Source organism: Eubalaena glacialis, chromosome 14 (assembly GCF_028564815.1).
Source record: "Eubalaena glacialis isolate mEubGla1 chromosome 14, mEubGla1.1.hap2.+ XY, whole genome shotgun sequence".
NCBI classification, from domain to species: Eukaryota; Metazoa; Chordata; class Mammalia; order Artiodactyla; family Balaenidae; genus Eubalaena; species Eubalaena glacialis.
The window spans coordinates 62642791-62666924 of NC_083729.1; the positions used below are offsets into that span (position 1 = coordinate 62642791).

Here is a 24134-nt window from a genome sequence, read left to right on the forward strand (position 1 = left end):
AGTTCTGTAAAAAATGCCATTGGTAATTAGATAGGGATTGCATTGAATCTGTAGATTGCTTTGGGTAGTATAGTCATTTTCACAATACTGATTCTTCCAATCCAAGAACATGGTATATCTCTCCATCTGTTTGTATCATCTTTAATTTCTTTCATCAGTGCCTTATAGTTTTCTGCATACAGGTCTTTTGTCTCCTTAGGTAGGTTTATTCCTAGGTATTTTATTCTTTCTGTTGCAGTGGTAAATTGGAGTGTTTCCTTAATTTCTCTTTCAGGTTTTTCATCATTAGTGTATAGGAATGCAAGAGATTTCTGTGCATTAATTTTGTATACTGCTTCTTTACCAAATTCATTGATTAGCTCTAGTAGTTTTCTGGTGGCATCTTTAGGATTCCCTATGTATAGTATAGAGCTGTCATCTGCAAACAGTGACAGTTTTACTTCTTCTTTTCCAATTTGTATTCCTTTATTTCTTTTTCTTCTCTGAATGCCGTGGCTAGGACTTCCAAATCTATGTTGAATAATAGTGGTGAGAGTGGACATCCTTGTCTCGTTCCTGATTTTAGAGGAAATGCTTTCAGTTTTTCACCATTGAGAATGATGTTGGTTGTGGGTTTGTCGTATATGGCCTCTATTATGTTGAGGTAGGTTCCCTCTATGCCCACTTTCTGGAGAGTGTTTTCATAAATCAGTGTTGAATTTTTTCAAAAGCTTTTTCTTCATCTATTGAGATGATCATATGGTTTTTATTCTTCAGTTTGTTAATATGGTGTATATCACATTGATTGATTTGCATATATTGAAGAATCCTTGCATCCCCGGGATAAATCCCACTTGATCATGGTGTATGATCCTTTTAATGTGTTGTTGGATTCTGTTGGCTAGTATTTTGTTGAGGATTTTTCCATCTCTATTCATCAGTGATATTGGTCTGTAGTTTTCTTTTTCTGTAGTACCTTTGTCTTGTTTTGGTACCAGGGTGATGGTGGCCTCATAGAATGAGTTTGGGAGAGTTCCTTCCTCTGCAATTTTTTGGAAGAGTTTGAGAAGGATGGGTGTTAGCTCTTCTCTAAATGTTTGATAGAATTCACCTGTGAAGCCATCTGGTCCTGGACTTTTGTTTGTTGGAAGATTTTTAATCACAGTTTCAATTTCATTACTTGTGATTGGTCTGTTCATATTTTCTATTTCTTCCTGGTTCAGTCTTGGAAGGTTATACCTTTCTAAGAATTTGTCCATTTCTTCCAGGTTGTCCATTTTATTGGCATAGAGTTGCTTGTAGTAGTCTCTTAGGATGCTCTGTATTTCTGCAGTGTCTGTTGTAACTTCTCCTTTTTCATTTCTAATTTTATTGATTTGAGTCCTCTCCCTCTTTTTCTTGATGAGTCTGGCTAATGGTTTATCAATTTAGTTTATCTTCTCAAAGAACCAGCTTTTAGTTTTACTGATCTTTGCCATTGTTTTCTTTGTTTCTATTTCATTTATTTCTGCTCTGATCTTTATTATTTGTTTCCTTCTACTAACTTTGGGTTTTGTTTGTTCTTCTTTCTCTAGTTCCTTTAGGTGTAAGGTTAGATTGTTTATTTGAGATTTTTCTTGTTTCTTCAGGTAGGCTTGTATTGCTATAAACTTCCCTCTTAGAACTGCTTTTGCTGCATCCCATAAGTTTTGGATCATCGTGTTTTTGTTGTCATTTGTCTCTAGGTATTTCTTGATTTCCTCTTTGATTTCTTCAGTGATCTCTTGGTTATTTAGTACCGTATTGTTTAGCCTCCATGTGTTTGTGTTTTTTACATTTTTTCCCCTGTAATTGATTTCTAATCTCATAGCGTTGTGGTCAGAAAAGATGCTTGATATGATTTCAATTTTCTTAAATTTACTGAGGATTGATTTGTGACACAAGATGTGATCTATCTTGGAGAATGTTCTGTGTGCACTTGAGAAGAAAGTGTAATCTGCTGTTTTTGGATGGAATGTCCTGTAAATAGCAATTAAGTCCATCTTGTTTAATGTGTCATTTAAAGCTTGTGTTTCCTTATTTTCATTTTGGATGATCTGCCCATTGGTGTAAGTGAGGTGTTAAAGTCCCCCACTATTACTGTGTTACTGTCAATTTCCTCTTTTATAGCTGTTAGCAGTTGCCTTATGTACTGAGGTGCTCCTGTGTTGGGTGCATATATATTTATAATTGTTATATCTTCTTCTTGGATTGATCCCTTGATCATTTTGTAGTGTCCTTCCTTGCCTCTTGTAACATTCTTTATTTTAAAGTGTATTTTATCTGGTATGAGTATTGCTACTCCAGCTTTCTTTTGATTTCCATTTGCATGGAATATCTTTTTCCATCACCTCACTTTCAGTCTGTATGTGTCCCTAGGTCTGAAGTGGGTCTCTTGTAGACAGCATATATATGGGTCTTGTTTGTGTATCCATTCAGGGAGCCTGTGTCTTTTGGTTGGAGTATTTAATCCATTCACGTTTAAGGTAATTAACCATATGTATGTTCCTATTACCATTTTCTTAATTGTTATGGGTTTGTTTTTGTAGGTCCTTTTCTCCTCTTGTGTTTCCCACTTAGAGTACTTCTTTTAGCATTTGTCGTAGACCTGGTTTGGTGGTGCTGAATTCTCTTAGCTTTTGATTGTCTGTAAAGCTTTTGATTTCTGTCGAATCTGAATGAGATCCTTGCCGGGTAGAGTAATCTTAGTTGTAGGTTCTTCCCTTTCATCATTTTAAATACATCATGCCACTCCCTTCTGGCTTGTAGCATTTCTGCTGAGAAATCAGCTGTTAACCTTATAGGAGTTCCCTTGTATGTTATTTGCCATTTTTCCCTTGTTGCTTTAAATAATTTTTCTCTGTCTTTAATTTTTGCCAATTTGATTACTATGTGTCTCAGTGTGTTTCTCCTTGGGTTTATCCTGCCTGGGACTCTCTGCAGTTCCTGGACTTGGGTGGCTATTTCCCTTCCTATGTTAGGGAAATTTTCAACTATAATCTCTTCAAATATTTTCTCGGGTCTTTTCTCTCTCTCTTCTCCTTCTGGGACCCCTATAATGCGAATGTTGTTGCATTTAATGTTGTCCCAGAGGTTTCTTAGGCTGTCTTCATTTCTTTTCATTCTTTTTTCTTTATTCTGTTCCGTGGCAGTGAATTCCACCATTCTGTCTTCCAGGTCACTTATCCGTTCTTCTGCCTCAGTTATTCTGCTATTGATTCCTTCTAGTGTATTTTTCATTTCAGTTATCGTATTGTTCATCTCAGTTTGTCCTTTAATTCTTCTAGGTGTTTTTGTTCTTTAATTGTTCTAGGTCTTTGTTAAAGATTTCTTGCATCTTCTCGATCTTTACCTCCATTCTTTTTCCGAGGTCCTGGATCATCTTCACTATCATTATTCTGAATTCTTTTTCTGGAAGGTTGCCTATCTCCACTTCATTTAGTTGTTTTTCTGGGGTTTTATCTTGTTCCTTCATCTGGTACATAGCCCTCTGCCTTTTCATCTTCTCTATCTTTCTGTGAATGTGGTTTTTGTTCCACAGGCTGCAGGATTGTAGTTCTTCTTGCTTCTGCTGTCTGCCTCTGGTGGATGAGGCTATGTAGGAGGCTTGTGCAAGTCTCCTGATGGGAGGGACTGGTGGTGGGTAGAGCTGGGTGTTGCTCTGGTGGGCGGAGCTCAGTAATACTTTAATCTGCTTGTCTGCTGATGGGTGGGGCTGGGTTCTCTCCCTGTTGGTTGTTTGGCCTGAGGCAACCCAACACTGGAGCCTACCTGGCTCTTTGGTGCGGCTATTGGCAGACTCTGGGAGGGCTCACACCAAGGAGTACTTCCCAGAACTTCTGCTGCCAGTGTCCTTGTCCTCACGGTGAGCCACAGCCATCCCCCGCCTCTGCAGAAGACGCTCTAACACTAGCAGGTAGGTCTGGTTCAGTCTCCTATGGGGTCACTGCTCCTTCCCCTGGGTTCTGATGTGCACACTACTTTGTGTGTGCCCTCTAAGAGTGGAGTCTCTGTTTCCCCCAGTCCTGTCCAAGTCCTGCAAGCAAATCCCGCTAGCCTTCAAAGTCTGATTCTCTAGGAATTCCTCCTCCCGTTGCTGGACCCCCAGGTTGGGAAGCCTGACATGGGGCTCAGAACCTTCATTCCAGTGGGTGGATTTCTGTGGTATAAGTGTTCTCCAGTTTGTGAGTCACCCACCCAGCAGTTATGGGATTTGATTTTATTGTGATTGCGCCCCTCCTACCGTCTCATTGTGGCTTCTCCTTTGTCTTTGGATGTGGGGTATCTTTTTTGCTGAGTTACAGTGTCTTCCTGTCAATGATTGTTCAGCAGTTAGTTGTGATTCTGGTGCTCTCGCAAGAGGGAGTGAGCACACGTCCTTCTACTCCGCCATCTTGAACCAATCTCATCATCTTTAATTTCTTTTATCAATGTCTCATAGTTTTCTGCATACAGGTCTTTTGTCTCCCTAGGGAGGTTTATTTCTAGGTATTTTATTCTTTTTGTTGCAATGGTAAATGGGAGTGTTTTCTTAATTTCTCTTTCAGATTTTTCATCATTATTTTATAGGAATGCAAGAGATTTCAGTGCATTAATTTTGTATCCTGCTACTTTACCAAATTCATCGATTAGCTCTAGTAGGTTTCTGGTAGCATCTTTAGGATTCTTTATGTCAGTCAGAATACTGGTCTTTAAATTACTTAGGTTAGTTCTTTTCTTCCTCACTCCTTTCAGTGTGATTATGCTATCCTTTCATAATTTAGTTAGATTTATTTTTCACTGCTTGTGTTCAATTTGGACCCCCACCCCACCACATTCTGGTTGGTTTAAATCATTTATTTTGGGGAATGAGTCAGAGCTACATAAAAAAGTATACTCAGAAGTATCATTCCCTCCTCATCCCAACTAAGCTGTTCTATTCTCCCCATTTCTTTCTACATCTTTCCTATCGACCCTTTGCAGGGTTCTGGTTTATCCTTCTTTTACTTCTTTTGTACAAATGAGAAGATACTTGTGAATTTTCTTATATCCTCTTCTTTCTCACCTGAAGGGTAGCATGCAATAGATACTCTTTTGCACTTCTGCTTTTCTCACTTAACCGTAATCCTAGAACTCACTCCAAAAGATGCTAATTCCTTATTAATGATCGTATTCTTGATTTATTCATATACATGCGGTTTTTGTAAACTAGATAAGTCATTTTCAAGGGACACATCAGACATTATGTTTGGGGGCATTGTATCATTTAACTGGTGGAAGAGGAGTGTTAGATATTTTCAGAGTAGAACATACTGATAAATGTTATGGCTACTTACTTCAATCAAAAGCAAACTCAACCAATCATTAATGATGCTTTGACCTCAAACACAGAGTTATTTGTTTATGGTATTTATCAGAACAGGAGAATTAAACTCATGTAGTAGTTGATGTGACATCTTATAAACTACATAGGTTAATAAAAATTTTAAATTATGTGATTATTGGTTATGATACAAAAATGTGTACAAGTGGGAAAGGATAGGACAAGGAAAGACATTTGAATCAGGTTATACTAAACAAGCTACTATGATGGAATATCTGTTTTCTTTTTTTTTTTTTTTTGTCTCCTCTATGACTTTTATCTATATGACTTCTAACTAGGGCTTTGGCAGTTCTAAAGTTGTCTCTAATATATTTCTGCTATTTCAGAACATGCTCATGGCTTAATAGGACTCAAATTACAATTCTGATTTCATGCGGGTGGGGGAGTGGGAAGGACAAAGACCCAGAAAGGATGAGCAAATTGCTGAAAATCACAAAGTAGACAAGTGGTAGAGATGGCTTGATGGTTTACATTCCCCAAGACGCCATAGCTGTTTATTTTTCAAAATCTTCATTGATTCAGCTTTTGGGTAAGGTACTTGCCTAAGGCTAGGTCAAACTTCTGAACAGACTTTCTTTTTTGCAATGGTAGCTAAGAAAGACTAGCAAAATCCAAATGAGTCAAAATGAAAACTAGTCCAAGACCAGAGAGTGAGTTAACTGGACAGAGTGCAGATAGCATTAGAATAGCAGAACAATTGCAAACTTCTAGGAAATACCTTCGAAAGGAGATACTAAGATAAAGTAGGACTCCGTTGATCCTTGTTCATGTATATCAACATACATACTTCTCCAACAGAAGATGTGAAAGTGATTTCAAATGGATGAGTTGTTCACAGGTAAAGGAGAATTATAGGTTAATATGCAAGCAAATGATCCTGAGGGTGCCCCTGTGTTCTCATAGGCAGAAAGGATTACCCACAGAACTCAGAAAGTAAAAATGAAAAGACGGTGAAGAATGCCCAGCTTGTTCCCACTACTAGACTAGTATTTGTTACCAAAACAGTTCATATCATGCTTACTTTTGGTGAGGAGAATTGTTTTATATATTCTCGCCTTTACCGCTAATTCCTGAGATGTGAGCCTCATCACCCATGTAGACTGGGAGCTTCCCAAGGATGGGGATCATGTTTTCTCCTTCGACTACTCTACAGCATGGGCCAGCATAGGGCTAGATTACTAGCAGGTGGTCAGTAAAAACATGTTACATAGAATTAAAGTAGGTAAACTGACAATGTTATAGGAACAACATTGGATAGATGGTGGGATGGACTTATAATTTGTGTTTCTCGCAACAAACTTTCCAAATAGACCAAACCTAGGGTCCTTCTGACCAGCACTAGAAGGAAGGTTGTCTGAGGAAGAAGGAAACATCAAACAAGAGTGATAATAGCCATGACAGACGAGTGGGAACCCAGCCCTGGATATTTGGTTCTAAGGTCCCAGGGGAAGATCCTATGACTAGTGAATGGGAATTCAGCAGATGTTTGGCTTCAAGGAGTCATCTGGGCTGGCTCCTAGCGGGCAGCATGGGGCCTACCTCATGTTAGGGAGAGCCACCTCTTAAAGATTCCATGGGAAGCAAAGGACCATAGGAGCGAAGGTACACACAGACAGACACAAAGACTCATGACAATAGCCATACCTTTTTCCCCCAGGGGTGATTTTCTTTACATGTTTTCTTTTGAACAGGCACACTGAGTCCTGTAGAGAATTGTGTTCCCAAAGTAGGTATGTCCTTGAAGTAAACTTGATTTACGGAAATCTGAATTTGCACGTTATATACATTCCAGAAGAAATCTTCATGTTAAACAGGTTAGACGGCAAAACGATTTCAAATAAAATGCTCCTCTGGAACACTTAACATATAATCTAAATGACAAAATTCTAAATATGCTACCTCTTCAGAACACAGCTACCATATAAAGTACAGTCTACTTACTTACTTAAGAGAACAGTAAACATACAGAACACTAAGCCAGGAGATCGTTTTTTTTTTTGGTCCACTCCCAGTCTTTGACAGGATGAAACCAATCGCATCATTATAAAGTATTTTTCATAAACACTAATGCACAGGTGCCTTTTAAGAGGCAGTTTAGCACAGCAAAAAGACCCTCAGGCTGGGGGTCCCCTGACTGACAGCGTCTGTTTTTCTCATTCGGATATGGAAACATAACAGCTCCTATCAATAGCTGAGGACAGATCAAGAGGACAATTGTGGGAAGTCCACCAAAAGGCATGGACTTGACTAATGACTCATTTGTGTTTATTGCCCAAGGTTCCTCCAACGCCTTGTCCCTGGTGCTGGGTCACTCTCATTCAGAGAAGACCATCTGTCTGCCTCCCACATATCCTCAGGAGCACTTCCTGACACAGAAATCTGGGCAAACACAGGAAAGAGAAAGCAGCAATTATTTTAACAAACACAAACTGAGTACCAACAATGTATCAGGCATTCTTCTAGGCACATGAAAGGATGAATAAGACATCTCTAGTCTTGAGGAACTCAGTCTAGTAAATAACAGATACAGAGTGATGTGAGCGCTCTGAGATGTACTCTAACAGGGTGCAAAGAAAGTTCAGAAGAAGGGCATCTAAGCTTGAGTCAGGTAGGTGGGGACTGCCTTAAGAATAAGCAGTACAAATGAAGCAAATGATAAATGGCCTCATATGCTAACAAGCTAAGGAGATTGAATTTTAGCCTGGAGGCTTCTCCACTTGTTTTCATCAAAGCTGCTATGTGCTTTCTTCTAGATCATGGGCAGGAAAACTACAGCCACCACTTGTTTTTGTAAATAAAGTATTGGAACACAGCCATGCTCATTGGTTGACGTATCGTCTATGACTGTTTATGTGCCATAACAGCTGAGTTAAGTAGTTGTGACAGAGACCATTATAGCCTGAAAAACCTAAAATATTCACTATCTAGTCCTTTACAGAAAAAGTTTGCCTCTAGATCCAGGCCAGGGAGGGCAGTGTAGTCTGAAACTCTCTCAGATGTAAAATGTCTAATAGCCACTAAATTAAAGAAAAGAAGGAAAGAAAATGGTTTCAAGGAGACCATTCTGATTATAATGAGATGGCAAAAACTTCATTATCTTAACATCAGGCATCGGAATTCTTTTAGAATAGAGAAACGTGTTTGGGGGAAATATCTTGCTCTGTAAGATCCCCAAGGTGCCAAGACATATGGTAGAGAAGGGGGATGGAATTTGTTACTCTGGTTCTTGAGAGGCAGGGAGCTAATCTAAAGAGAGGAGACTTAACTAACATGTATGAGAAGGGTTAAGAAGGGAATTCCTATTGCTATTATGGCCCCAAACATCTTTGGAGATCTGGGATGTCTGATAAGTGACTTTTAAAAAAAATAAATTTATTTATTTATTTATTTTTGGCTGCGTTGGGTCTTCGTTGCTGTGCGCGGGCTTTCTCTAGTTGCGGCGAGCAGGGGCTACTGTTCGTTGCGGTGCGCGGGCTTCTCATTGCGGTGGCTTCTCTTGTTGCGGAGCACGGGCTCTAGGCATGTGGCCTTCAGGAGTTGTGGCACGTGGGCTCAGCAGTTGTGGCTTGCGGGCTCCAGAGCGCAGGCTCAGTAGCTGTGGTATACGGGCTTTGTTGCTCCGTGGCATGTGGGATTTTCCCGGACCAGGGCTCGAACCCGTGTCCCCTGCATTGGCAGGTGGATTCTTAACCACTGCGCCACCACGGAAGTCCTGATAAGTGACTTTTTCAAAGCTGTTTGCTGTGTAGTATGTGATATAAATCCCTAGACATCCATGCCCTCAATCCCATTCTTTAGATAAATCTACTGTGCTCTTAACTGCTTGGGTGAATGATTTTTCTCCCCCTCTGAACTCAGAAAGGCTGAGTTTCACATCTAGAAAGCTGAAAAACTACACTGTGGAAAGGGGAGCCCAGGAAACAAGAAGACTGGAGGTCTAGGTATTCACAGAAATCTGAAAGAGGCCTTTGGATGTTCCACAGGCTGTGAAACTGGGGTGGGGAGAGGTTCCAAGTTTCTCTGGATCTCTATAGGTTAAAGGGATCTGGCTTATCCCTGAGTTTGGCAACAATGGCCACTCCATAGGCTGGCACCGGGGCCTCCCAGAAAGCTCTGCCCTCCTCCTCTTTTTCCCCCCGGCTGAGTACAGGCAGGCAAAGGGTAAGCAGTGGCTGTGCTGTTCCCTGATTTCCCTCCAGCCCAGCTGCCAGGTGGGTGGAAGCTTCATTCAGCTCTTTATCAGAGACCAATTGCACATCGGCAGCTCCGCCTGAAAGGGGATGTCGCTCTGAAAAATATTTATTTGCCTCATAAATGTGGGTTTATAGGTTTGCTATCTAAACTTTTCACCTCTGAGACTACTCTGGTAAAGAGAAAAAGAAAAATAGGGAGGCTTAAGGCTCTCCCACTGTCATCAGTTGGTGTCTGAGGGAAGATTTCCAAAATTTAAAAAATCGAACACCAAGCATTCCATTGTGTCACAGACTGTCCTATAAGGCCATTTCTCATTGATGACAGCATCTATCCTGCTGCAGGGTGATAATAACCATACTGTACATACATGTTCAAGGGGAGGATGGGAGACCTCTGCCCTGGGCTGACTGAGTTGTCCCTTGTTGGGGTGGGGAAGCAGGGAGGCAGGCAGGTGTCGGTTTGGGATGGAGCTGCTGCCATAGATGTGGTAGGAGAAGGAGGTGGGAGCCGTGGGCCAGTTTCCTTTCGGGATATTGTGATTTGCTAAAGGTTGCTAGGTAAGCGGACTAGGGACTATACTACTGAGTTTTAACTAAACTACCCTCCCTCCCTCTCTGGCCAAAATAAATAAGTGGTTTAAAAATACCCCTGCAATTAAAGCAATTATACTCCAATAAAAAAAATAAATAAATAAAATAAAAATACCCCTGCGGGCTTCCCTGGTGGCGCAGTGGTTGAGAGTCTGCCTGCTAATGCAGGGGACGCGGGTTTGAGCCCTGGTCTGGGAAGATCCCACATGCCACGGAGCAACTGGGCCCGTGAGCCACAACTACTGAGACTGTGCGTCTGGAGCCTGTGCTCCGCAACAAGGGAGGCCACGATAGTGAGAGGCCCGCGCACCGCGATGAAGAGTGGCCCCCACTTGCCGCAACTAGAGAAAGCCCTAGCGCAGAAACGAAGACCCAACATAGCAATCAATCAATCAATAAATCTTAAAAAAAAAAAACAAAAACAAAAAACTACATACTCAACTTCATATTAAAAAAAAAAAAACCCCTGCAAAGACACCATTAATTGCAGACAATATTAACAATGTAAGTATGAGCAAACATTAAGAAAATGGCAGAACTTACAAGTCTCCATATCATGTGCAAGCTCTTTGTCATCCACATTACAAAGTAAAAACAATGATGACTAATTAGATTTGATAAAGTAGTCCTCCAAACTTGAAATTATAAAAAGGCTATTTAAAACATGATTTGCATCCACTACTGTGAACAATGAACTTTACTTAGCTTAACTACATATTGTGCCTTGAAATATTAATGATAGTAACATGAGTATGTACATGCACATGGGCATACACACAAGCAGACTTCCAAAGGTAATAATAATGTTCTGTTTCTTAAACTGAGGTGGGGAGAAGGGTGTGTGTAGGACTATTCTTTCATAGCTGTTCAGTATCTAATACGGCGTTATATAGTTATGGTACCTGGTTGGTGACTGTTACTGGTTGGTCGCTGCTTATTGGTGTGGTGGTTATTATGGAGATTACTCGTGGTAATTAAATAAAAGCACACTAAAGGTGAGAGTAACAAGGAATGATAGGAAGTATAGTCTGATAAGGCCTTTTTCGCTTGAGATTAGTTTGGGGAACTTAAGTTGAATAAGGGATGTGGTTTTTGATAAAATGTTTTCTAGTCGGATTAAGTCCAAAAGGGAGGATGCTGATTTTTGGCTCATTGATAGGTTTAGGTAAGGAGGTAGGCGATGCATGATGGTGGGGAAATATCCTGAGACTAGAGAATTGAAGGGTATTTGAAGGGTAGATAAATTTCAAGTTTTGTGTGTTCAGGTTAATGTTGAGTGCCAATATGAAGCCTAGGATGATTACTGCAAGGGCAGTTAGTTCCAGATGTAAGGGTATGGTTATTAGGGGGACTGTGGTTGGGGGGATGTTGTTGGAGATAATGAATCCGGCAAAGACACTTCCAATTAGTAGGCGTTTGATGGAGTTAATTAAGAGGCGGTTGTTTTCATTGATAGAGGTTAGGGGAGAGAAGCGAGGTTGTCCTAATAGTGTGAAGAAGACAATTCAGGTACTATAGACAGCTGTGAGGGAGGTGGCAATTAGAGTTATTAACAGGGCTCAGGTGTTAGTATAAGACATGTTAGCGGCTTCAATGATCAAGTCTTTAGAATAGAAGCCGGTGAGGAAAGGCATTCCTGTCAATGCCAGACACCCGATAATAAGGGCTGTTGTGGTGAAAGGTATACATAGCCTTGAATAGGCCTCCTATTTTTCGAATATCTTGTTTGTCGTTCAGGCTGTGAATAACGGATCCAGATCATATGAATAGAATGGTCTTAAAAAAAGCATTTGTGCAGATGTGTAAGAATGCTAGATAGGGTTGGTTGATGGCGATTGTTACCATTATTAGGCCTAATTGGCTTGAAGTGGAGAAAGCAACACTTTTTTTAATGTCATTTTGGGTGAGAGTGCATACAGGTGTGAATAGGGTGGTAAGGGCTCCTAAGCACAGCGCTATTGCTTGAATAAGTTTGTTGTTTTCTGTTAAAGGGTAAAATCGAATAAGTAGGAAGACTCCTGCCACAACTATTGTGCTTGAGTGGAGCAGGGCTGATACAGGGGTGAGGCCCTCTATTGCTGAGGGGAGTCAAGGGTGAAGTCCAAATTGGGCTGATTTTCTGGCTTCAGCTAGTGTGAGTCCTATAAGGGGGAGGGTTTGAGGGATTTAGGTCGAGTATAAAAATTTGTTGCAGGTCTCATGTGTTTGAGTTAAACAGGAATCATGCTATTGATATAATGAACCTGATATCCCCAATGCAGTTATATAGGATTGCTTGGAGAGCAGCTGTGTTTGCGTCTGCTCGCCCATATCACCACCCAATAAGCAGGAAGGATATAATTCCAACCCCCTCCCAACCAATAAAAAGTTGGAAGAGGTTATTGGCAGTAACAGGGATTAACATGGTGATGAGGAAGAGGAGCAGGTACTTGAAGAACCGATTAATGTAAGGGTCTAAGTGTATGTACCATAGTGAGAACTCCATAATGGACCATGTAACAAATAATGCTACTGGTACGAATATTATTGAGAAGTAATCTATTTTGAAGCTAAGTGTTAATTTAAGGGTTTGGACAGTGATTCAATGTCAGTTTGAAATAATTATTTCTTGGCCTGTGTGGCAGAATATTATTGTTGGAACTAGGCTGGTAATAAAAGCATATGAGACAGTATTTTTTACATATGATGGATATTTGTTGCTTTTGTAGAAATCTGTGTTAGTTATTATAATTGGGATGATTAGTATAAGCAGTGTGACCAGAGCAAAAGAGGAAAATAGGTTTATTACTTTTACTTGGAGTTGCACTAATTTTTTGGCTCCTAAGACCAATGGATAACTACTATCCTTTAAAAGCCTGAAAAAGCCATACTGTTAGGCATGGGGGCATGAATTAGCAGTTCTTGCAATACTTTCTCGGTAAATAAGAAGTCTCAGTCTTCTGTTACTAGATTCACAATCTAGTGTTTTTTTAAAACTATATTTACAATACAGGGGGCCTAGGATGATTTTGGGATTTAGTGACAAGAGTAGGAGGGGTAGAATGTGGAGGGTTGTAAGGGCATTTTCTCATGTGCAAGAGGGTGTAATATTATTAATATGGTGTGTGTATTTACTGAGTTGTGTCGGAATTAGTATATATATAGAATATAGGGCTGAACTATTTACAATAGCCAGGATATGAAAGCAACCTAAGTGTCCATTGACAGATGAATGGATAAAGAAGATGTGGCACATATATACAATGGAATATTACTCAGCCATAAAAAGAAATGAAATTGAGTTATTTGTAGTGAGGTGGATGGACCTAGAGTCTGTCATACAGAGTGAAGTAAGTCAGAAAGAGAAAAACAAATACTGTATGCTAACACATATATATGGAATCTAAAAAAAAAAAAAAAAAATGGTCATGAAGAACCTAGGGGCAAGACGGGAATAAAGACGCAGACCTACTAGGGAATGGACTTGAGGATATGGGGAGGGGGAAGGGTAAGCTAGGACAAAGTGAGAGAGTGGCATGGACATATATACACTACCAAACGTAAAATAGATAGCTAGTGGGAAGCAGCCGCATAGCACAGGGAGATCAGCTCGGTGCTTTGTGACCACCTCGAGGGGTGGGATAGGGAGGGTGGGAGGGAGATGCAAGAGGGAGGGGATATGGGGATATATGTATACGTATAGCTGATTCACTTTGTTATACAGCAGAAACTAACGCAACACTGTAATGCAATTACACTCCAATAAATATGTTAAAAAAAAAAAAGAATACAGGGCTGTAATTACGTCAGTTCCTATTAAGATAATGGTAAAATTTGATCATGAGAAGGTTGATATAACTACGAACAGTTCTCTGATTAGATTAATAGTTGGGGGTAAGGCTAAGTTTGTCAGGTTTGCCAGTAGTCATCGAGTGGCTATTAGTGGGAGGAGAGTTTGTAGGTCTCAGGCTAAGATTATAGTTTGGCTATGGACTCGCTCGTAGTTTGACTTTGCTAGGCAGAATAATATAGATGATGTGAGGCCATGGGCGATTATTAAAGCGGTGGCTCCTATGTACTTCAAGGAGTCTGGATGAGAATAGCTGCAATAACAAGTGCTATGTAGCTGACAGAAGAATATGCGATAAGTGATTTTAGGTCTGTCTGGCGTAGACAAATTGAACTGGTTATGATTATTCCTCATAAGGAAAGCATAAGAAAAGGGTATGCTACGAATTCTGTCAGGGGGTTGAGTATCGCTGTAATTCGTAGTATGCTGTAGCCCCCGCGTTTTAGTAATACGGCTTCAAGGACTATAGAGCCTGCGATAGGGGCTTCTACGTGTGCTTTGGGTAGTCAAAGGTGGAGGCCATAGAAGGGTAATTTTACCGTAAAGGCTATTATGCAGGCTAGTCATATAAAGACGTTGGATCAGGAGTTGGGTAATGCTTGGGTTCAGTATTGGAGTACTAGGAAATTCAGAGAGCCCGTGGTGTTTTGGATATATACTAATGCCACTAGCAGTGGAAGTGATCCGACTAGTGTATAGAATAGAAAATAGAGCCCTGAATTGAGGCGTTCTGTTTGATTACCACATCGAGTGATGATGATGAGTGTAGGAACTAGTGTGGCCTCGAATATAATGTAAAATAGAATTACTTCTGTGGTGGTAAATGTTATGATTAAAAATGTTTGTAATATGATTAGTATAGTGATGTATGGTTTTTTTCAGCTCAGTGATTCTTTGAGCAGGTGAGACTGACTGGATATTAATATCAGAGGTAGGAGTACATTGTCAAGAGCAGTAGTGGTGAAGATAGGGAGTCGGAAAAGAATATTAATGAGAAATTAAGGCTATTAAACTGGTTAAGAAGAAGGAGGCTTGTGAGGCTAATCAGCAGGCTATGGGTTGTAGCATTAATTCAAATTATATTATTTTTTGATAATCAAGTCAGGGGTATTAGTATAATCGTAGGGATAATAAATTTTAGCATTGGAGGAGATAAAGGTTTTGTACGTAGTCAGTGCCATACGTATTTGATACTATTACTAGCAAGGATAATCTGAGTGTGGCTTCGCAGCCTGTGAACACCAATAAGATGATTGCTATTATGCTGGCTAAGGTGAAGTGTGAGTTTAGGATTATTAGGGTTGCCATGATGAACAGTGATAATATTATGCCTTCTAGACATAGTAGTGAGGGCATTAAGTGGGATCGATATATTAGCAGTCCTACAAGGGATATTGTGAAAGCTATAATAATATTTGTGTACACTAAAGACACTTGGTAGTTATGAGTTTAGTCATAATCTAATGAGTCGAAATCATTTGTTTTGTTTGAAACTAAATACCATATTCAGTTCATTCTAGTCCCTTTTGAGTTCATTCATAGGCTAGGCTAATTGCCAATAATGAGATTAGAAGTAGAGCTACGGTGAGTATTGTTTTTAGATTATTTGTTTGAGTTGCCCAGGGGAGGGGCAGAGGAGGGCAATTTTATTTGTTAACAATTTGTTAATAAATTGTTATATATATACATATATTAGGGGTGAGTCCTCAAGATTTCTTTGTCATCAGTAGTGGCCAATCAAAAAAGTTTGGAGACACTGGTTAGATAATCTGCAGGAAAAACGATCACAAATTCATAATGAAAATGGTTTGGGTTCTCTTTTGTAAATGGATAAATTAGAAACATTAGTTGTCTTGTCTTATATGAGTCATTACAAATTACAGTCCAGGAACTTCATGATCGGCATAAGAAAAAATATCTGACATCAAAAGGATAGTTAAGCAGGGAACATCCTTATACCCTGGATAAGTTTAGAAAAAGCTAGAATCTCCACGGCCTGGGAAATGAGCGTGCATCTGGACAAAAGGCTCAGCACTAGATGGCTAACTTCTTAAGACCCTTAGCCCAGTCAGATATGCATTTAAAATCTATTTTGTTCTGTGCGTGAGGGGTTGGAGACTGAGTAAAATTGCAACTCAGATTCCGCTGTCAAATTTTGGAGCTAATCAATAGACCAGTTAAAGAGGTATTCGATGATAAATAGTTCTCAACCACCAAGGGTTGCTTTTTGTTTGTTTGTTTACCCTCTATAAGCTCCAAACTTCAAAAGGTTTCCGCCTCCCAAAGACTGTGTTAAGTAAACACTAGCTCCTAGGAAGGCTAGAGACTCAGCCCCATGGGGTTGGTGTAAATATTTGCTGGTTCCCCTTTCATTAAATTTCTTTCCTTCCTTTCAATTCTATTTTCCTAATTATATTTTATGTACCATTTTAATGAGTCACCTCAAGGCCATTTTGGAAATAGGTGGAATTAAACACATTCGATAAAAAGTGCTTTGAGCACGGGACTTGCCCTTAAGAGCCAAATGAAGGGCCGTGGGGAAGTGAGTGCAGGATGCATCCAGGACAAGGAAAGATGGGAGAGGCCCAAAAGATTTCAAGTTCTAGTCTTTCAAAAGGATGGGCACAATTTAGATGAAACAGAGAAGAGGACGGAAGGAAACAGAGACTAGTGGAAGCCAAGGTGCAGAAAGAGGGGTAGCTGAGATGTGCTCAAGGGAAGAAGGAATGGGACCTTTCTTGAACACCTACTACGTGACAGATACTCTGCTGGGCCAGGCAACTTACTCATCTATTTCATTTAATTTCCAGGAAAATCGACAGCCTAAGAGGTTAGTATCTCTGTTTTACAGTTGAAGAAATGAGGGCCCCGAAAGGTTAAAAGAATGGACCAAAAGGAACATATTCAGTAAATGATAGAGTCAAGACTTAGACCCAGGATAGTCTGACCCCCAAGATGGGCCCTTTCCCTCTTTTCCCTTTTGGGCTTCTCTCAAAGGCCTGTTGGTATACAACTTGGACGAGCAGAGGTGGCATATAGAGGGCCAGGAGTGGGAAGACTGAAGGGGCAGTAGCTGAGTTAGACTACGAAGAGTGCTGATTGCCCTTATGAGGGTTTTTTAAAAAATTTATATGCCATGGGGAGTGGTAACATTTCAGTAGCAATTTGTTAGTAAGCTAAATGGACTTGAGGAGAAAATTTTCAGGCAGGAAGATCTGAGGTAATGAGGATCTAGACTAAGATGGCAGTAATAGCACGACAGGATGGCTACTGACTTTATGGGGTCCAACTGAAGGACTGAAGGCTGGCTGAGTGTTGGAGGGGGACAGGGAAGACGAAATGGTGATCACAAAGCAGAGTTTTCAAAATCGGTTTCCTCCAGGGACCAGGCAAGTAATACAAATGAATGAATCAAGCAGGTGCTTCCTATAACCATTCTCATTCCAAACAAAAGCAGACGAATCAATATGTCTCTGAGTTCTCACACCTGCCTTTTGCTTAAGCTATGGAGGAGGGAAATAACACGCCCTGCTTTTCCCTTCGTCCTTGCTCACTGTGAGTTTTACAGGTAAGAGGGTCAGGCTGGCCAGGGGCCTGTGGCAGGTTTCAATGTGACTAAAGTCAGTTAAGGCTGAGAGAGACAGGGGAATCTTAGAAATTATCTAAACCCTAGAGAGCCTCTTCTCCACCTCCATTTCCGCCCCCATCCCCAACAACCATGAATGGCCTTCCTTTTTCTAACAGAATCTCCTTCTAAAACTGTCCTCATGTCAGAAACTGTCACAAAGTTACTTCTCAGAATTTTCCTCTGAAGGAGGAACAATTTTTGCCTGAATTATGCCTGGCATTTTAAAAACACTCAGGATCCCAAACCTTTTTGGTTTGTTCTATATTATCTGCCTCTTGGTTAGTAAACATACCTTTAGCCACCCTGCTTTCCTTTGCCAGCTTTAGATGTATTCCTTTGGCTTTTGAAGGGTTTTCACACTGCCAAAATAAGAGATGGACGCCTGGCACTGTAGCCCTGGATCTACCACTAGCAGACAGTCCTACTACTAAGTAGGATTCCTCTAAAAATCACACTTACTGATGACCAACGACATTAATGTCCCTTCCAGCTCTGAGATTCTAAATCTAGATAATTCCTTATCAGGAAGTGAACAGCTACAGGACAGAGAGAGTAATTCTCATCACTTAGCAGGAATGCGCCTGCTAAAATGGCAAACTGCGAGGAATCGCAGAGAATAGGACCGTCCTTTCATCTTACAGAGGAGGAAGCTGAGGTCCAGAAAGATTTCATGATTACACGCAAAGCTACTATGAATGGATGTGGGATTAGAACATAAGCCCTTGACTCCCAGACCACTTTGCTTTCTACTATGTGGTGCAATTTAACCAGCTGGTGAAGAACCAAAATCTTTGAGAACAGAATGCAAGTCAGATGCCTAGAGAGGTGAAGGAGAAGGAAAGAGAGGCTTTTTTTTTTTTTTTAAATTAAAAAAGTAAAAAAGAATATAGGGCTTCTCTGGTGGCGCAGTGGTTGAGAGTCTGCCTGCCGATGCAGGGGACGCGGGTTCGAGCCCTGGTCTGGGGGGATCCCACATGCCGCGGAGCAACTAGGCCCGTGAGCCACAACTACTGAGCCTGTGCGTCTGGAGCCTGTGCTCCGCAACAAGAGAGGCCGCGATAGTGAGAGGCCCGCGCACCGCGATGAAGAGTGGCCCCCACTTGCCACAACTAGAGAAAGCCCTTGCACAGAAACGAAGACCCAACACAGCCAAAAATAAATAAATAAATTAATTAATTTAAAAAAAAAGTTACTTTAAAAAAAAAAAGAATATAAAGTCCATCTTAGCCCTAGTGAACAAATGTTAACAATTTGTTAGCATTTAATTCATTTTAGATCCTCCCTTTGTTTTTAAGAAATAAAACATTATAAATAAAGGTGAAATCCCCCTCCCTTCTGCCTTCTTGGAGGAGACAGACCACTATCGTGATTTGGTTATGCATCTCCTACATGTTTTTATGCTTTTACTAGAGAAATGGTAATGTTTTCTGTTTTATTTTACATATATATTATAATATTGTACACAACATTCTGCAACTTGCTTTTTTCATTCAATATTATGTTTTCAAGATCTATCCACGTTGATCCATGTAAACCTAGTTCATTGATTTTGACTGCTAAACAGTATTCTCCACTGTATAAGTGTACTTAAATATACTACACTGTATTTATCAAATTCATTAAATGATGAGAATTTGCACAATTGTGTTTCTGGCTGATAGGGAATCCCTGCAGTGGCTTGCCTGTACCCAGGGAATAGGCAGCATTCTAGGCGAGTATAGTGAGAAAGGAGTATCAGTCCATCCATACCACCACCATACATATCTGAAATGATGTAAAAATGTCAGGTCACGTAATGGGCCGACTTAAATACCCCCTGAATCTGATACCACGGCAAGTGGCACAGAAGAAACTCAGTCCAGGCCAAGACTTTTAAAGAGATAACGAAAAGGATCTCCATCTCTCCTTGAGAAAAAACATGCAGAGGAATAAAGAAAGAAGCACGCCCACTCTGACTAGAATTAAGATAAACACAAAATATTTCTTCTCTGAATAGTAATGTCAGGAAGTTACATCCCTTTCTGAGCCTTTGGGAATGGATCAGGAAGTCTCCACAGGATTTTCAAAGATATTTGAGGTTGACCTGGGATGGTAGAGAATGGCAAACTCTGCTTCCATAGCCATTATCCTCTATCTCCTTGAACTTGGAGCATCTGAATGCCCATTAGCTAGTGTTTGAGTTGGGTGGGAAGGAGAAATTAGGAGAAGAAAGAAGCCTCCTTGTCGGAGAGTTTGGTGTCATTCTCAGAGATCCTCAAATGGAAAAATTTCTTCTTTTATTTTTGTAAAGATAAACTCAGTCTTCTGATTCCTTGTATGGCCAGAGTAATAACGTCTTTAGTCCTTGATGGCATGGGAGCCTTTATCCAACACTAGATCTTTGTGTTTATCATCTCTGGGTTATAGTATGGCTTGTTGTGAGGTCTCAAACAAATCATTATGGTTTTTTGACTCAGTGACTCAATCATTGATGTGAATTTGTTAAAAAAACACCTTCTTCAATTTATTGCATAAAGGTATGAAAAGAGATATAGTATGTGAAACCACTTGAAAATTTCACATTGTTAGAGTTAATAACACTCTTATCACTAATAGGGTATCATTACTATTCAAAGACATTTTTAAAAAGCAACTAAACGTTACCCTTCATGAACTTTAAAGCAACAGCAATTGTCTGACTTCTGCTTCAATGTAACATTGGCCGGAGCCCCTGGCTTTCATTCAAGCTGCAACTCTCTTCTCCTGACCCCAGGGCCATCATGTCCATATTCTCTGTGAACCAGGGGCAGATGGACATTCTCCAGATTAGCATTTGTCCATGTAGCTTGTTCCCTGGGAGCAGAGTTCCTTCAAGGGCCAGATCATAAGCAATGGTTTTTAGGAGGGGACCACCCACATTTTAAACACCCTGGGCAAGCTGTGGGAAAAACAATCTACTCTTTTACCTGAGATCTTTCCCATGTCTATAAGAAAATAACCCCAAAAGAGATACCACAGTGCACTGGCAAATCACCATCATCTTGTCACCCCTTAACTAGTCCTCTCCATGGACTAACCCCTTTCCTGACTTGAAAGTGTCCCCTTTAACAGCTAAAGTTTCTCAACACCTTCTCCTGTCCCCTTTGTGGATCTCAAAAACAAACACTTTACAACACTGGGCTGGGGGCAGAGGGAAGGGGGTTAGGAAATCTTCAGAGTTATAAAGATGAGTGGTGTTAAGGCAAATCCAAGTCATTCTGCCTAGGAGCTATAGTTCAGAATTTTCACTGTTTCTCACTTCTATGGCCCCGGGGAAGATACCAGCCTCTCATTAAAGTGGAAATAATAATACCTACCTTGGTAAAGTACTCAGCATAGCGCCTGGCACATAGTAAATGCTCAGCAAATGTTAGTTATGATGATGACAATGATGAAAGAAGGAGAAGAAGAAAATGACAATGAAGCTGACCAACTCATTTCTGCCCTCACAATGCCTTCATGCTGTTCTCTGATTTGGAATACCTCCCCTTTTCTCTTTGTCCTATCCAGATCCTTCCCTTTCTAAAGAGACCCTTAAGAAGGCTTCATCACAATATTTCATTTGGTAGTATCATAGCCCATCTTAAACTCCTAATTATTATTAGGTGCTCCAGGTATAATATCTCACTTGATAGTACCAAAGCCTATCTTAAACTCCTAATTATTATTATTATTATTTTTGTCTTGCTTCCTCAAGGAGGTTATAAGTTCCTTAAGGACAGGATCTTTCTCTCTGCTTCTACCTGGCACAGGTCTGGGCCCATGTTAGCTATGAAATACTCAGCATCAAGTGTAGTTAAAGAGGTTTCTATTTCCCGGTCACAGAGTGGTACCAAGCACAGTACAAAGGGAATTTCACAGCTGAAGACTGTATCTTCTTGGCGGCTCAGGACCTCCTTACTACCTCATACTACTAAAATGGTCCTATGTTGGCTGAAAGCTGGGAAAGTCCACATTCCCTAAATACTCCTCAAATGAGTAAGGGGTTCTAAAAGCTGGTTTGAGGTTTAACACTTGCCACAGATAATTCACTAATTATTAATTCCTGCTCTGGATACTGGAATACTAATTACACTCCCACATTCCAAGAGGGTACAGCAGAGGTATGTTCCTCAAGCACATTTGCACTGGCCCAGAGGCTCTGGACTCCCAGGGAATTGGGCTTATGGCAAATGAGAGTTGGTCACAAATCATCAAGCAGCCACTGCTCTACCAAAAGCTGTTGATACTCAGACTATGGGGCCCCATACTGCCCACATATACTGCCTCTGTAAGCTTCTGGAATTCTCTGGCCTGGAGACATGTCTGCAAATGGGATGGAAACCAAACACAGTCCTACAATGGAGGGGAACTTCTGACAGGGTTCTATCCAGAAACTGTCATCAGCTTTCTCTGGATACCAGCAAAGTCCCCTCCTTCATCCTCCTACCTCTAGGGCCAGATCATAGGTACTCTCACCTTTCAGCCTGAAAGCACCTTAGGGCTCATCCGTGTTTGTCTTCTTAGTGTTTAGCACTGTGTAGTGGGGCAGAAAAGAAGCTCAATAAATGCATGCTGACTGATGGTTGTCAGAAAGCATCACAAGAGGCCAGAGTGCTGGAGGCCCTGCATGCATCACAGCAAACACCTTGGTCTGCGGTCTTGTCCAGGGCCTCCCCTGGGCCCCTGGTGGCTCTCTGGGGGCACCGGACGCTGCCTCCACTAGGTGCTAGTGTCTGCTTTCTGTTGGTGTTTCTTCATGCTCTCCAAAAGGCGGAGAATGGGTGGAAAGACTCAGCTACAGGATATTGGACTGTTTACAGTTGGCCAGGCCAAGATTAGCGTGAGCACAACATATGCCAAGTTCATTGGGAGTTACATTTTCCCTTTGTTTACACATTAAACGGGAGAAGACCAGAAGAAAAAAAAAGCAGGTGACCTCCTGTTAACCTCACCAGTCTGCAAGAGGCTGCTGCCCTCACCTCTGAATGAACTTTCAGATTATCTCAGACAAGATTCACCTTGCGCTGAACTTGTACGCCTGCTCTGAAGCCCCCAGTCACGTAGCTGTGATTAAACATTACAGAGTGGCCATAAATTTACAGAAGTATTATTGTGGCTTGCTTTCCTCTTTCTTCTTTGGGAGAGGAAGAGAGCTATGGGTTTAGGGTGGAGGGAGTTAAAAAAAGGGAAACTCATAGTCAAACAAACAGTTCCTTTTCACAGCTCTGAACAAAGGAGAAAGCATTGCATAGGTGTCCCAGAAAGAAGGGGAAAGAAATGTGGCCATGTGAGAGAAATTAAAGCTCTAGAAGACTCAAAAGCCCCCAACTCAACAGAATAGATGATTTGCTCTTGGTCCCATTTCCAGGCAATCTGCAAGTTTGCAGGTGAACACGAACCTGTTGTACCCTTGCTCTGGCTCGTCGTGAAGGGTATCCCTGAAGTCATACTTCTGCCTGTGAGACAGAGATGCTCTTCCTCGGGTTTGCTATAAAGTATGGGGCAAGCTGACAGGGCAGCAGGCAGGAGAAAGAAGCCTGCAAGAGAACACTGCTTGTTTTGTTCTTTGAGCTGCTATGAGAGATGAGGATGCCCTAACATCTAGGATGTTTAAACGGCGACGGTACAAAGACTAGATCGTACTCTAGAGGAAACACCCTGTAGCTGTACCCGGGAGGCTGACCAGATGACCCAAGAACATTTGTTTCTATGATTCACTGTTTCATGCTTAAAGTAAGAACAAAATGGATATTCCACTGAAGTAAAGTTTGGCCTCTAGGATTCCAAAGCCAAGATATGCTTGCAAAAGGCTTGTACTAACCATCAAACAATGAGACCTCTATAATCAGAAAAGGCCATGGAGTACTCTATTTGATCCAAAAGAATCGTAAAAAGTGGTCAGGAAGCCCAGACTGAGGCGATAGGCTCTGGCCAGCAAATTCACCTTTGGAAAGGAGCTGTTCTGTCTCTGGTTACCCTACAGCAGAGACAGGGGTGCTAAAGAGGCTCATTGTTTCTACGGTTGGCAAGGCCTTGACCATAAAAGCAGCAAAGCGCAGGGTCCATCACATGAGAAAGGCAGCTGACGGCTTAGCTCAACTTCTACTCTAGGCAAGATCTCTCTCTGCTCGTAAGAAGAATGAGGCCTTCGGAAATGCTTCGGCATTGCCTCTGACACACAGAGCTGAGTGGGGAAGTGAAACGGGCCATGGAGCCAGGACAGTATTGGGGATATTTAAGTTTGGCATGGGAGTTCTGAAGTCATCATCTGTTCCCAGGGGGAAACTGGTGGCCAAAGCTTTAGGCTGGACTTGGAGAAGAAAGAAAATAGGTTCCTGCCTCTCAATTCAAGTTCTGTGTTTGGTGGTGAGTCCAGGAGTCTGAACATATGGAGGCTGGGATATGAGAATCACAGGGAAGTGGAGTGAGCAAGCAGGGGGCTGTACTGAAGCCGACAGTCTGAAATCAGGCAAACAGTTGCACAACACATAAATACCAGCCAAGGGCAATGAGACAGACTCAACAGGGCAGCTA

General features: G+C 41.2%; 1 protein-coding gene and 1 pseudogene across 2 annotated transcripts in view; both read right to left on the bottom strand.

Moving 5' to 3' along the window:
* Window positions 1-24134, bottom strand: part of EXOC6B (exocyst complex component 6B) — a 732384-nt gene that overhangs the window by 17843 nt on the left and 690407 nt on the right. The gene's annotated exons all lie outside the window — the stretch shown is intronic.
* On the bottom strand, window positions 11105-20955 carry LOC133074704 (NADH-ubiquinone oxidoreductase chain 5-like; annotated as a pseudogene).